General features: G+C 47.7%; 1 pseudogene; it reads right to left on the bottom strand.

The window, feature by feature from the left end:
* LOC139249382 (uncharacterized) overlaps positions 1–14,334 on the bottom strand; it is a 191,209-nt pseudogene that overhangs the window by 29,088 nt on the left and 147,787 nt on the right.

Genomic DNA, 14,334 nt, shown 5'->3' on the forward strand with positions numbered 1-14,334 from the left:
ATGGCCGAACATGCAACTCCAGCACCCCACTCCCGCTCCCCCGCCACACCCCCCAATCCTCCCAGTAGCGAGGACCACATCTAACTCCTTCCCGAACGCATTTAGTGAATTGGCCTCAACAACTTTCCGTGGTAGAGAATTCCACAGGTCCACCACCCCCCGGGCGAAGAAGTTTCCCCCCCATCTCGGCCCCAAATGGCCCATCCCCATCCCTAGACCGAGACCCCCGGTCCCGGACCCCCCTAACACCAGGAACATCCCTCCCGCATCCAACCTGTCCAAACCCGCCAGAACCCTAAACATTTCCATGAGATCCCCTCTCACTCCTCCGAACTCCAGCGAATACAAGCCCAGTCGATCCAGCTCCCCCCCCCTCACCCAGACACGTCAGTCCCACCATCCCGGGAATCAATCCGGTGAACCCTCGCTGTACCCTCTCAACAGCAAGAGTGTCCCCCCTCAAGTCAGGAGACCAAAACTGCACACAACACTCCAGGCACAGCCTCACCAGGGCCCTGCACAACCGCAGCAACACCTCCCCACCCCTGCACTCAAATCCCCCCGCCATGAAGGCCAACACGCCACCCGCCCTCCCAACCGCCTGCCGTACCTGCATGCCAACCCCCAGTGACCGATGTCCCACGACACCCAGGTCTCGTTGCACCTCCCCTTTTCCTAATCTGTCACCATTCAGATAATAGTTTGTCTCTCTGTTTTTACCACCAAAGTGGATAACCTCACATTTATCCACATTATACTTCATCTGCCATGCATTTGCCCACTTACCTAACCTATCCAAGTTCGCAGCAGCCCACCAAACTGTGCTCCAGCAAATTGTTGGGGATGTTGAGGTGCTGCCCTGGGGGAGTGGCACTGGGTCAGTGGAGCAGGAACCTGCTGTCCTTTCTCAGTATGACAGCTATCCTGATCCCACCACTGCCACTCCGCCATTGCACTTGTCGCTGGCCGTCATCCAGCCAGCCCAGACTGCTGCTGCCCAGCCTGAGGTGGTGGAGTCTACAGCCAAGCCTTCCAGGCCCAGAGCTGGTCGAGGGTGTCCTGCAAGGCCTTCTGTAGTATCTGGCCCTGACACGCAGCAGTCTTCCACCAGCCGTGCCTCAGCGGAGGAACGCTAGACTAGTTAAAGCAAAAAGGGGATAGAAGGAAATGCACAAGGGTGATTAGTAAATATATTATGTTGTTCTGATATAAATTTGGATTGGAATTTTTAATCTTTGCTGTTGTCTCTCATTTCAGTTTTGGGGCTTTGGAATGGAAGGGAAAATGGATGTGGTCATGGGGACGTCCAAAGGAACCGGGAAGTGGGATGGAACTCTGATGAGACGGTCGCGGATCTCAGAATCTTATACGTATCGAAACGATCACCTCTCATTCTTCTGAATGCCAATGAGTAGAGGCCCAACCTGTGATGCAGACAGTTTCCATCTGACAGTGCAGAATTAGGTATTAGCAGGCAATAGGCTGGGCCGCTGTGGTAGTTGAGTTAGTGCAGAGGTCTATGTTGGTAAGGGTGTATTGGGCCAGTGTATTTTGTAGATGGGGTCAGGACTAGAAAAGCATTGGTGCATCTTGGAGATGAATGATCCCGGTGACTGCGTGCATCATGTTGTGTCTTTGATCCCGCTTGTCACAATGATGTCAGGAACCAGAGCTCAGAGGATAGCCTTTGTCTCTCAGGAGCCATGATCCCAGTCTGCCTTCTCCTTGAAAGAGTTTAGGCACAGTGGATGGTCTTAAAATGGAGGGATCAGAACATTCACCGCATGATGAGCTGGTCACTGAACTGCACATTGAGGGGGTTAGAAACCCCTGGAGTTCAGGGAGACCGTGGTGTAATGTGTTGGGTCCAAAGTGGGCACGGATACCAACAACAATGCCTTGGACTTTGGCGAATCCTGTGATGTGGAATAATTCCAATGCAGTGCATCACAACTAATAAAACAAAACTGCACTTTAAAAAATACAATCACCAGCCGCAGCTCTCAAATCCCACGTCCATCATCAAAAACGCTGCTGTGGAAAAGCCAGAAGCCCTTTGCGTACCGACCTGCTGAAAGCACTGGCTCACTTTATGTGGGTGAGCAGAGCACAATGGACATTGCTCCTGGGAAAACTGGGGAATGCTGCTAGCCACCATTAGCATTCATTTCCACAGATTACAAGATGTAAAATGGGCTCCTGCACATTTTCCACACGTGCATTAGAGCGGTCTAACAGGATTCCCCGCACTATTTCCTGGCCCAGGTGCCTTTCCGTTATGACCCACTGACTGGGAAGTATGGCACCAGATATTCCCAGAGTTACCAGGGATGAGGGGGTCTGTGTTACAAGGATAGGCTAGAGCGACTGGGATGGAATTTTCTTCAAACAGGAAGATTGAGGGAGGATTTGATCGAGATGTTCAAAGTGATAAAAGGAGTAGATGAGTTACAGACAGATAGACGCTTTACATTGGCAGTTATATGGAAGACACAAGGCCGTGAGCACATGGACCCCCGGCTGAGCACACAGCCTGAAGCAGCGCTCCCACCTGGAAAATTCCAGCCGTAAAATTTCAAAGGTGCAGAAGGAGGGAAGGGCAGAGAGAGAAAACACAACAACGAGAGCACGGGACAGAGATACAGAAGGACAATAAGAGAAAGGGAGGCAAAGGTTGAGATACAGTCACATGGAGAAAACAGGTGGGACAATGAGAGTGTGTGGCAGCGAGAGAGAGAGAGAGCGGGCGATACAGATGGACAGAGAGAGGCAGAAGGAGAAGGAGAGAAACACTGAAAGAGAGGGTGTAAAACACAAAACTCCTTTAATCACCTGAGAAGTTGCAGTGTATTTTATAACTGGGTGATTTAATGCTGTTTATGTTTGTATTTATTGACCTGTACAGCAAGAGAAAACCCTCAGTCCCCAGCTAGTCTGCCCCCATTCTTGGGCTGCTTCCATCCCCTGCACCAATCAATATCAGACTGAAATGAGACAGGAAATGAAACTGTATTTACCCTTCTGCTTTTAATCTGCTTTGAAAACATGCCCATTTTTTCACGTAGAATACTGCGGCTATGAAGATGCAGAGTAAGGCGGCTAATACCAGGGCACAGACTGCAATGCTGATGATGATATTCAGAGACCACTTTTCAGATAACTCTGTAAAATATCAAAAGGTGACGTATAGTTCAATAGCAGTAAGGTGAATCGAGTAAAGATTCGGATTCCTGTCCTTCAGAAAACCAGGTTTAATATAAGCACAACCGAGACAGGCAGCTCCCCCTCGGTATAACATTAAAACCAGGTTTAATATAAGTACAACCGAGACAGGCAACTCCCCCTCGGTATAACATTAAAACCAGGTTTAATATAAGCACAACCGAGACAGGCAACTCCCCCTCGGTATAACATTAAAACCAGGTTTAATATAAGCACAACCGAGACAGACAGCTCCCCCTCGGTATAACATTAAAACCAGGTTTAATATAAGCACAACCGAGACAGGCAACTCTCCCTCGGTATAACATTAAAACCAGGTTTAATATAAGCACAACCGAGACAGACAGCTCCCCCTCGGTATAACATTAAAACCAGGTTTAATATAAGCACAACCGAGACAGACAGCTCTCTCTCGGTATAACATTAAAACCAGGTTTAATATAAGCACAACCGAGACAGGCAGCTCTCCCTCGGTATAACATTAAAACCAGGTTTAATATAAGCACAACCGAGACAGGCAGCTCCCCGTCGGTATAACATTAAAACCAGGTTTAATATAAGCACAACCGTTAAGTTCCCTCAGTAACCTTTTCCTGCTTTCTCTCCATACCCCTTGATCTCTTTAGCCGTAAAGGCCATATCTAACTCCCTCTTGAATATATCCAATGAACTGGCATCAACAACTCTCTTTGGCAGGGAATTCCACAGGTTAACTACTCTCTGAGTGAAGAAGTTTCTCCTCATCTCAGTCCTAAATGGCCTACCCCTTATCCTAAGATTATGTCCCCTGGTTCTGGACTTCCCCAACCTCGAGAACATTCTTCCCACATCTAACCTGTCCAGTCCCGTCAGAATCTTATACGTCTCTATGAGATCCCCTCTCATCCTTCTAAACTCCAGTGAATTAAGGTCCAGTTGATCCAGTCTCTCCTCATATGTCAGTCCAGCCATCCCTGGAATCAGTCTGGTGAACCTTCGCTGCACTCCCTCAATAGCAAGAATGTCCTTCCTCAGATTAGGAGACCAAAACTGAACACAATATTCCAGGTGATGCCTCACCAAGGCCCTGTACAACTGCAGTAAGACCTCCCTGCTCCTATACTCAAATCCTCTAGCTATGCACTTGGACTGGGGTAAGGTACTTTGGCTGGGGGAGGGATATACTTGGACTGGGGTAAGGTACTTTGGCTGGGGGAGGGATATACCTGGACTGGGGTAAGGTACTTTGGCTGGGGGAGGGATATACTTGGTCTGGGGTAAGGTACTTTGACTGGGGGAGGGATATACTTGGTCTGGGGTAAGGTACTTTGACTGGGGGAGGGATATACTTGGACTGGGGTAAGGTACTTTGGCTGGGGGAGGGATGTACCTGGACTGGGGTAAGGCCCTTGCTGTCTTCTGGGGAGCTCTGTACTCTGTCGCTTCAGGAAGTCAAAGTGGATCGAATTACAATTTGCAAAGTCAGTGAGACCTTGGGATGGGCAGTTCCAGTTACACATTCCAGTGAAACTTCAGGGTGTGGCTTATCCTCCACAAGGACCAATCATTGACAAAGGGTGGAGCATGGCGGCCATTTTTGCAGTACAAATAAGTGTGCCCATTTCTTTTCCCATGTCTGTTTTCCCCTCTCCCTTCTCTTTTGTTCTGAGTGGCCCACACCCAAAATGTCAACTCCTCCGTTTTCTCCACAAAAAACAGACTGGCCGAGACATTCCGTGTGTTCTGTTGTTGTTCCAGAGTTTTGATCCATTCTTACATCGCCACTATTCAACTCTGGCATTTTGCACATCACTAACAACATTCCCACTCTCTGTTCCACAGCACGACAGTAACCACTGTGTCTGACGGTATATTTCCACTGGTCCACCCCACTGTGTGAAGGTTACACATGTTCCCAGTAAGGAGCTGTTACTGTGACCCTGCCAGTGTGAGCTAACATTGACTTACCGGTTACATTGAGCTGGGTCCCTGCTCCATAGATGTAGCTCCACACACTGCAGCTGTAGGCAGCAGTATCACTGAGGGACACATTCACGATGGTCAGAATGTAACTGTTACTGATGATGTTCCTGGAAGGCAGAAAACGGTCGTGGAAACCCCAGGACTTGGTAATGGTGCCATTCACAAACTGGCTCATCACCCACTCGCTGTTGTTCCCGGGTCGCTGGCAGTGCCAGTGGACATCAGCGTCACTCACACTGGCATTGTACATGGCACATTGTAACTGCACGGTTTCACCCTCTGGGACCTTGCTGACTGTTGGATGCTGAACAAGGACCGGATCAGCCAATGGATCTGTACGTGGGAAATATATGGAGTCTGACACAAAGAAATATATTTCTCCAGCGTTCAAAGTTTAACAATTTATAACATTTGGAGTTAGAAGGTTATGGGTTCATGTCCCACTCCAGAGACTTCAGCACATATCTAGACATTCCAGTGCAGTATGGAGTGCAGTAGGCTGACACTCCCAGTGCAGTGCTGAGGGGGCGCTGCACTGTCCGAGGTGCCAGCTTTTGAATGAGTTATTAAACCGAGGCCCCGTCTGCTCTCTCAAGTGGATGTAAAAGATCCCACGGCACTATTTTGAAGAAGAGCAGGGAAGTTATCCCCAGTGCCCTGGCCATTATCACATTGCTGTTTATGGGAGCTTGCTGTGTGCAAAGTAGCTGCTGTGTTTCCTACATTACAACAGTGTCTACATTTGAACAAGTACTTCATTGGCTGTAAAGCACTGTAGAAATTCAAATCTTTCTTTCTCGCAGTCACAATGTCGTGGGTTCAAGTCCCACTCCAGAGATCCCAGCACATATCTAGACACTCCAGTGCAGTATGGAGGGTGTGCTGCACTGTTGGAGGTGCTGTTATTGAAATGAGATGTCAAACCAAGATTGGCATCTCAGTTGGATGTAAAAGATCTCACGGCATTATTCGAAGATTAGCAGGGGAGTTCTCTAAGTGTCCAGGCCAACATTTATACCTAAAACACATGATCTGGCTATTTATTTAATCGCTGTTTGTGGGACCTTGTGTGTTTCCTAAATTACAACAGAGACTACACTTCACATGTACTTCATTGGCTTATGTAAAGTGCTTTGGGACATCCCGAGACTGAAAGGCGCTATAGAAGTGCAGGTTCTTTCTCTTAGTGTCTATCCCTGGTGCCTCCAAAAGGCCAATGGAAGGCTGGGACCAGGCATATCCGGGTCCAGGAATAATTTGCAGCCCTCCCATGCACTCCAGGCAGAGTTATAGCAGCAGAGTGGGCGAGAGCTGTGGATAAGAACATAAGAAGTTAGGGACATTGGAACAGGTTCTGGGGGAGGTGGGACCAGTACAAAACAGGCGGTCTGCACCTAGGCAGGACCGGAACCAATGTCCTGGGGGGGGTGTTTGCTCGTGCTGTTGGGGAGGAGTTAAACTAATATGGCGGGGGATGGGAACCAATGCAGGGAGACAGAGGGAAACAAAAAGGAGACAAAAGCAAAAGACAGAAAGGAGATGAGTAAAAGTGGAGGGCAGAGAAATCCAAGGCAAAAAACAAAAAGGGCCACTGAATATAAAGGGGCTGGAGGAAGGGTCAAAACTAAAAATCATGGTTTAAAAACTAGTCTTAAAACAGTCTACCTAAAAGCACGCAGCATTCGAAATAAAGTAAATGAGTTGACGGCACAAAGCATTACAAATGGGTATGATTTGGTGGCCAATACAGAAATGTGGTTGCAAGACCAAGACTGGGAATTAAACATCCAGGGGTATCTGACGATTCGGAAAGATAGACAAGAAGGGAAAGGAGGTGGGGTAGCTCTGTTAATAAAGGATGATATCAGGGCAGTTGTGAGAGACGATATTGGCTCTAATGAACAAAATGTTGAATCATTGTGGGTGGAGATTAGAGATAGTAAGGGGAAAAAGTCACTTATAGGCCCCCAAATAATAACTTCATGGTGGGGCGGGCAATAATCAAGGGAATAATGGAGGCATGTGAAAAAGGAATAGCAGTAATCATGGGGGATTTTAACCTACTGATCGATTGGTCAAATCAAATCGCACGGGGTAGCCTGGAGGAGGAATTCATAGAATGCATATGGGATTGTTTCTGAGAACAGTATGATACAGAACCTACAAGGGAGCAAGCTATCTTAGATCTGGTCCTGTGTAATGAGACAGGAATAATAAATGATCTCCTCATAAAAGATCCTCGCGGAACGAGTGATCACAGTATGATTGAATTTATAATACAGATTGAGGGTGAGGAAGTAGTGTCTCAAACGAGCGTACTATGCTTAAACAAAGGGGACTACAGTGGGATGAGGGCAGAGTTGGCTAAAGTAGACTGGAAACACAGACTAAATGGTGGCACAATTGAGGAACAGTGGAGGACTTTTAAGGAGCTCTTTCATAGTGCTCAACAAAAATATATTCCAGTGAAAAAGAAGGGCGGTAAGAGAAGGGATAACCAGCCGTGGATAACCAAGGAAATAAAGGAGAGTATCAAATTAAAAACCAATGCGTATAAGGTGGCCAAGGTTAGTGGGAAACTAGAAGATTGGGAAAATTTTAAACGACAGCAAAGAATGACTAAGAAAGCAATAAAGAAAGGAAAGATAGATTACGAAGGTAAACTTGCGCAAAACATAAAAACGGATAGTAAAAGCTTTTACAGATATATAAAATGGAAAAGAGTGACAAAAGTAAATGCTGGTCCCTTAGAAGATGAGAAGGGGGATTTAATAATGGGAAATGTGGAAATGGCTGAGACTTTAAATAATTATTTTGCTTCGGTCTTCACAGTGGAAGACACAAAAACCATGCCAAAAATTGCTGGTCACGGGAATGTGGGAAGGGAGGCCTTGAGACAATCACTATCACTAGGGGGGTAGTGCTGGACAGGCTAATGGGACTCAAGGTAGACAAGTCCCCTGGTCCTGATGAAATGCATCCCAGGGTATTAAAAGAGATGGCGGAAGTTATAGCAGATGCATTCGTTATAATCTACCAAAATTCTCTGGACTCTGGGGAGGTACCAGCGGATTGGAAAGCAGCTAATGTAACGCCTCTGTTTAAAAAAGAGGGCAGACAAAAGGCAGGTAACTATAGGCTGGTTAGTTTAACATCTGTAGTGGGAAAATGCTTGAAACTATCATTCAGGAAGAAATAGCGGGACATCTAGATAGGAATAGTGCAATCAAGCAGACGCAGCATGGATTCATGAAGGGGAAATCATGTTTAACTAATTTACTGGAATTCTTTGAGGATATAATGAGCATGGTGGATAGAGGTGTACCGATGGATGTGGTGTATTTAGATTTTCAAAAGGCATTCGATAAGGTGCAACACAAAAGGTTACTGTAGAAGATAAAAGTACGCGGAGTGATATGAAATGTATGAGCATGGATCGAGAATTGGCTGGCTAACAGAAAGCAGAGAGTCGAGATAAATGGGTCCTTTTCAGGTTGGAAATCGGTGTTAGTGGTGTGCCACAGGGATCGGTGCTGGGACCACAACTGTTTAAAATATACATAGATGACCTGGAAGAGAGGACAGAGTATAGTGCAACAAAATTTGCAGATGACACAAAGATTAGTGGGAAAGCGGTTGTGTCGAGAACACAGAGAGGCTGCAAAGAGATTTAGATAGGTTAAGCAAATGGGCTAAGCTTTGGCAGATGGAATACAATGTCGGAAAGTGTGAGGTCATCCACCTTGGGAACAAAAACAGTAAAAGGGAATATTATTTGAATGGGGAGAAATTACAACATGCTGTTAGGCAGAGGGACTTGGGGGTCCTTGTGCATGGATCCCAAAAAGTTAGTTTGCAGGTGCAGCAGGTAATCAGGAAGGCGAATGGAATGTTGGCCTTCATTGCGAGAGGGATGGAGTACAAAAGCAGGGAGGTCCTTTTGCAACTGTATAGGGTATTGGTGAGGCCGCACCTGGAGTACTGCGTGCAGTTTTGGTCACCTTACTAAAGGAAGGATTTACTAGCTTGAAGCGGGTACAGAGACGATTCACTAGGCTGATTCCGGAGATGAGGGGGTTACCTGATGATGATAGATTGAGTAGACTGGGTCTTTACTCGTTGGAGTTCAGAAGGATGAGGGGTGATCTTATTAGAAACATTTAAAATAATGAAAGGGATAGACAAGATAGAGGCAGAGAGGTTCGGGGAGACTAGAACTAGGGGGCACAGCCTCAAAATATGGGGGAGCAAATTTAAAACCGAGTTGAGAAGGAATTTCTTCTCCCAGAGGGTTGTGAATCTGTGGAATTCTCTGCCCAAGGAAGCAGTTGAGGCTAGCTCATTGAATGTATTCAAGTCACAGATGGATAGATTTTTAACCAATAAGGGAATTAAGGGTTATGGGGAGCGGGCGGCTAAGTGGAGCTGAGTCCACGGCCAGATCAGCCATGATCTTGTTGAATGGCGGAGCAGGCTCGAGGGGCTAGATGGCCTACTCCTGTTCCTAATTCTTATGTTCTTCTGTTCTTATGTAGGAGGAGGAGTAGGCCATTTGGCTCCTCGAGCCTGCTCCGCCATTCAATAAGATCATGGCTAATCCGATCATGGACTCAGCTCAACTTTTCTGCCCATCTCCGGAATCAACCTGGTGAACCTTCTCTGAACAGCCTCCAATGCAAGTCTATCCTTCCGTAAATACGGAGACTAAAACTGCACGCAGTACTCCAGGTGTGGCCTCACCATACCCTGTGTAGAAGTGTGACGATAGAATTAGATTAGTTCTCACTGGAGCAGGGATATTTCATTGAGAGAGGACATGAAGCAGGTTTTTAAAATGCTGAAAATAGACTGGGATATAGAGGGCATAATTTCAAAGTTTGCAGATGAGGAGGAAAGCAGCAGCCTCCAGGAGGACTGGTGAAATGAGCAGATACATGGCAGATGCAATTTAATGCAGAGAAGTGTGAAGTGATGCATTTTGGAAGGAAAAATGAGGAATGGTAATATGAACTAAATGGTGCAATTATAAAGTGGGTGCAGGAACAGGGAGCCCTGGGGGTTCACATACACAAATCTTCATAGTGGCAGGACAAGTTGATGAGGCTTTAAAAGAGCTAAAAAACCCTGGGTTTATAAATCGAGGTGTAGAATACAAAAGCAAGGAAGTGATGCTAAACCTCCATACATCACTGGTTAGGCCTCAGCTGGACTATTGTGTCCAATTCTGGGCACCACACTTTAGGAACGATGTCAAGGCCTTGGCGAGGGTGCAGAGGAGATTTACTAGAATGAGACCAGAGATGAGGGACTTCAGTTATGTGGAGAGACTGAAGAAGTTAGGATTGTTCTCCTTAGAGCAGTGAAGTTACAGGGGGATTTAATCAAGGTGTCAAAATTCTGAGGGGTTTTGCTGGAGTAAATGAGGATGAAATGTTCAGTGTGGGGAGGATCAGTAACCAGAGCACACAGATTGAAGATAATTAACAAAAGTACCAGGGGGGAGGGTGGGGGGGAAAGAGATGAGAATTCCTTTTTACGCAGCGAGTTGCTGTGATCTGGAATGTGCTGCCTGAAAGGGCGGTGGAAGATTCAATGGTAACTTTCAAAATGGAATTGGATAAATACTTGAAAAGGAATAAAATTGCAGGGCTGTGGGGAAAGAGCAGGGGCAGTGGGAATAATTGGATCGTTCTTTCAAAGAGCCAGCACGGGCACGATGGGCCGAATGGCCTCTTTCTGTGCTGTAAGATTATATAAAAGCTTGAATAATACAAGTGTAAACTTTATCAAAGTTTGATTCAAACAGAAGGAAGTCGGAGCATAAAACTGGTCAATGGGACTGTGGAGCGAGAACAGCTTGTATTGTGAGACAGCAAGTACCTAAAATATACAGCGCATGGTGTTTGTCTCAATGTTATACCAGTGATGGTCATCCCTGCCCTACTTCAATAACTGCACTTGGTGCGAGGGGGAACACATCCTCTGCCCAGAACATCGCAAATCCAGCCAAACAATTTTTATAGAATTAACCACAAATCATTATTTCAGGTGAATTTATAAAGAATGAACAAATCCTGTCGGGAGCGGAAAGGAGCAGCATAAAAATCAACTTAGGAATTAAATCGAGGGTAAGGGAGGGATATGTGGGTGGGGGAGGGGGAGGGGATGTGCGGGGACATGGGGATGTGGGTGGGGGAGGGGAGATGTGGGTGGGGGAGGAGACGTGGGGGAGGGGGGGTGTGGGTGGGGGAGGGGACATGGGGGAGGGGGGGAAGTGGGTTGGGGAGGGGACGTGGGGGAGCAGGATGTGGGTGGGGGAGAGGGGGCGTTGGTGGGGGAGGGGACGTGAGGGAGGGGGAGGGGACGTGGGGGAGGGGGAAGGGACGTGGGGGAGGGGGAGGGGTGATGTGGTTGGGGGGGACGTGGGGGAGGGGTGATGTGGGTGGGGGACGACGTGGGGGAGGGGTGATGTGGGTGGGGGAGAGGACGTGGGGGAGGGGGAGGGGTGATGTGGGTGGGGGAGAGGACGTGGGGGAGGGGGAGGGGTGATTGGATGGGGGAGGGGACGTGGGGGAGGGGGAGGGGTGATGTGGTGGGGGGGATGTGGGGGAGGGGGAGATCAGCACAGCCCGGGTTCAGCTTTCCCGATGTGAAACTTTGAATGGGCCGCGCCGCCCGTTAAAGGGACCACGCATCAAAAAGCAAATGCAGGGTAACACTGATGGGGATATGTGTGGGTGTGAATGGTAACTTGGGCAAGGAGTCAGGGACTGTGGACTGGACCATCACGAGGAGAAAATAGGCGCAGATAAATGTGAGAAATTATTGCAAAACTATCTGCTGCTGAGTTGCACTGTGACGGATTACTGGCACTTTAATGTTTAGTAATGTTGAATTTTAAAAGAATCAAATCGCCTTAGAATTGCTAATCCCTGTCAGTATAAGTGAAATCACACTTTAGGCGAAACAATATATTTCCATCAAGTTTGGGAAGCTCTTGTGTTCTATTGAGAAGTGAAGTGTGTATAAGAGGGATCCCACAATGCTGTGCTCCCAGTGAGAAGCCACAGTCCCATGGAATGTGGGTCAGATATAGGGCCACAACATCACAGCCCCAATTCTCCAGTCCATGCTCCCAGTGTGTGTGTGCCTCTCGACTGGGAGTGTATTGTTGTAAAATTACCCTCTATGTAGTAACGCTATTATGAATAAAACCAAATGTAATTTATACTTACTGGTTACATTGAGCTGGGTTCCGTTCCCGCTGATATCGCCCCACACTTTACAGTAATAGGCGGCAGTGTCACTGGGCTGCACGTCTGTGACTGTCAGAATGAAGCTGTTATTGGAGGTGTCTCTGGAAGGCTGGAGACGGTCAGTGGAACCTGGGCTCCCTCGTGTGCTGCCACTTGCCTCATGTGTTAAAACCCACTCCGTATCTTGCCCCGGTAGTTGCCGGTACCAGTGGACATCGGTGTCACTCACTCTGGCGTTCCTCATGGTGCACTGTAACCGCGCCGTGTGACCCTCTGTGACACGTTCCAGGCTCGGAGACTGGGTCAGGACAGGGACAACTGCACCTTTAATGGGAAAATATCAATCACTTAAAAACCGGTCTGAAGGTTGATAAATGTCTGAAATGTTTCAATGAAAACTGCAGGCAGCTCACCTGAGCTTCAGTAAATTCTAAACAACTGATCATTATGTGGCCTGATATGAAAAGCTCCAGGATTTCTTTGCTTCATGCACACAGCTGCCTCTGCCACTTCCTCCCCAACCTCCCCGAGTCTTCCTCCCTGATCCCCATCACTGCAGATTCTCCCCAATCTCCCTCCCATGCCTTCTCTTCACTTATTTCCCAAATGATGCTCACACCCTGGCCAAGTGATTTCTTCTCCATACACCTCCTGACTCCTCTTTATCCCTTACTGTCATGTGTCTGACATGTTACTGCTTACACTATTACAAGGTGTGCCACCAGAGGGCACCGCAGTGGGAGACTTGCAGGTTCCCTGTACAGGTGTGCCTGACCTAGTATAAAAGGCAGACCACCAGGTGTGATCCTCACTCTGGAGTTACCAATAAAGGACTAAGGTCACTACAGTTCAAGTACAACACATTGCCTCATGCAATCATTGTCAGCGTATCGAAAGACATAACAATTGGCGACGAGATTAGGAACCTTCACGTGAAAATGGCTACCCTTGGTACATTGCAGCAGTTTGCCGATGCTGATGATTGGGATGTCTTTGTGGAGAGGCTCGATCATTTCTTCACAGCAAAGACCTGGCAGGAGAAACCCGGCCACACTGGCTGATAAGTGCAGAGCTATCCTGCTAACCAGTTGTGGGCCCATCATCTATGACCTCGTCAGGGACTTGCTGGCACCAGCGAAGACAACGACCAAGACGTACAAGGAGCTTGTAACGCTGATCCAAGAGCAACTGAAGCCCAAGGAGAGCATCCTCACAGCCAGACACCGGTTCAGCACCCACCGACGGCCAAGAAATTGCAAAATATGCTGCAGACCTCAGGAGGCTGGTGGCACCGTGTGATTTTGGCGACCACATCACTGAAGCGCTGCGAGACATTTTTGTCATTGGAATCGGCCATTAGAGCCTTCTTCATTAGCTACTGTCTGCGGATACCACAGTCAAACTACAGAAGGCCATCTCTGTGAGCCAGACATTCATGACCTCGACCTGCGTTTCTAGGCAGATGGCCCATCCTCAGGACTCAAACCCTGCAAGTACTTTGCACAGAGTGGCGTCTTTTAGAGGCTGGACTGTAGAACGTGAACCTTCTCAGGGAAGAGAGAACAGACCCCTGAGGCCCTTAGCTCAGAGTTCGCCGAGGGGCACTAACCGAGTAGCTCCATTCTGGCATTGCGGAGGGAATCACAGGGCTCACCAGTGCTGTTTTAAAGACTGTGTGTAAAGGCTGCAGCACAAAGGGCCACCTCAAGCGAATGTGTAAGAGAAATATGACTCACTGTGTCGATGAAGAGTCTGCAGATGGCCATGAATCCAGCGTTGGTTATGAAACGATAGGCAGAGAGGTAGCTTAGCCCCATGATGAGGTATATAGCACGTTTACCTACATCACCGAAGGTTCCCCATTGAGGATGGAAGTCGAGATAGATGGTGTTCC

This window comes from Pristiophorus japonicus, unplaced genomic scaffold, assembly GCF_044704955.1.
Source record: "Pristiophorus japonicus isolate sPriJap1 unplaced genomic scaffold, sPriJap1.hap1 HAP1_SCAFFOLD_310, whole genome shotgun sequence".
Classification (NCBI taxonomy): Eukaryota; Metazoa; Chordata; class Chondrichthyes; family Pristiophoridae; genus Pristiophorus; species Pristiophorus japonicus.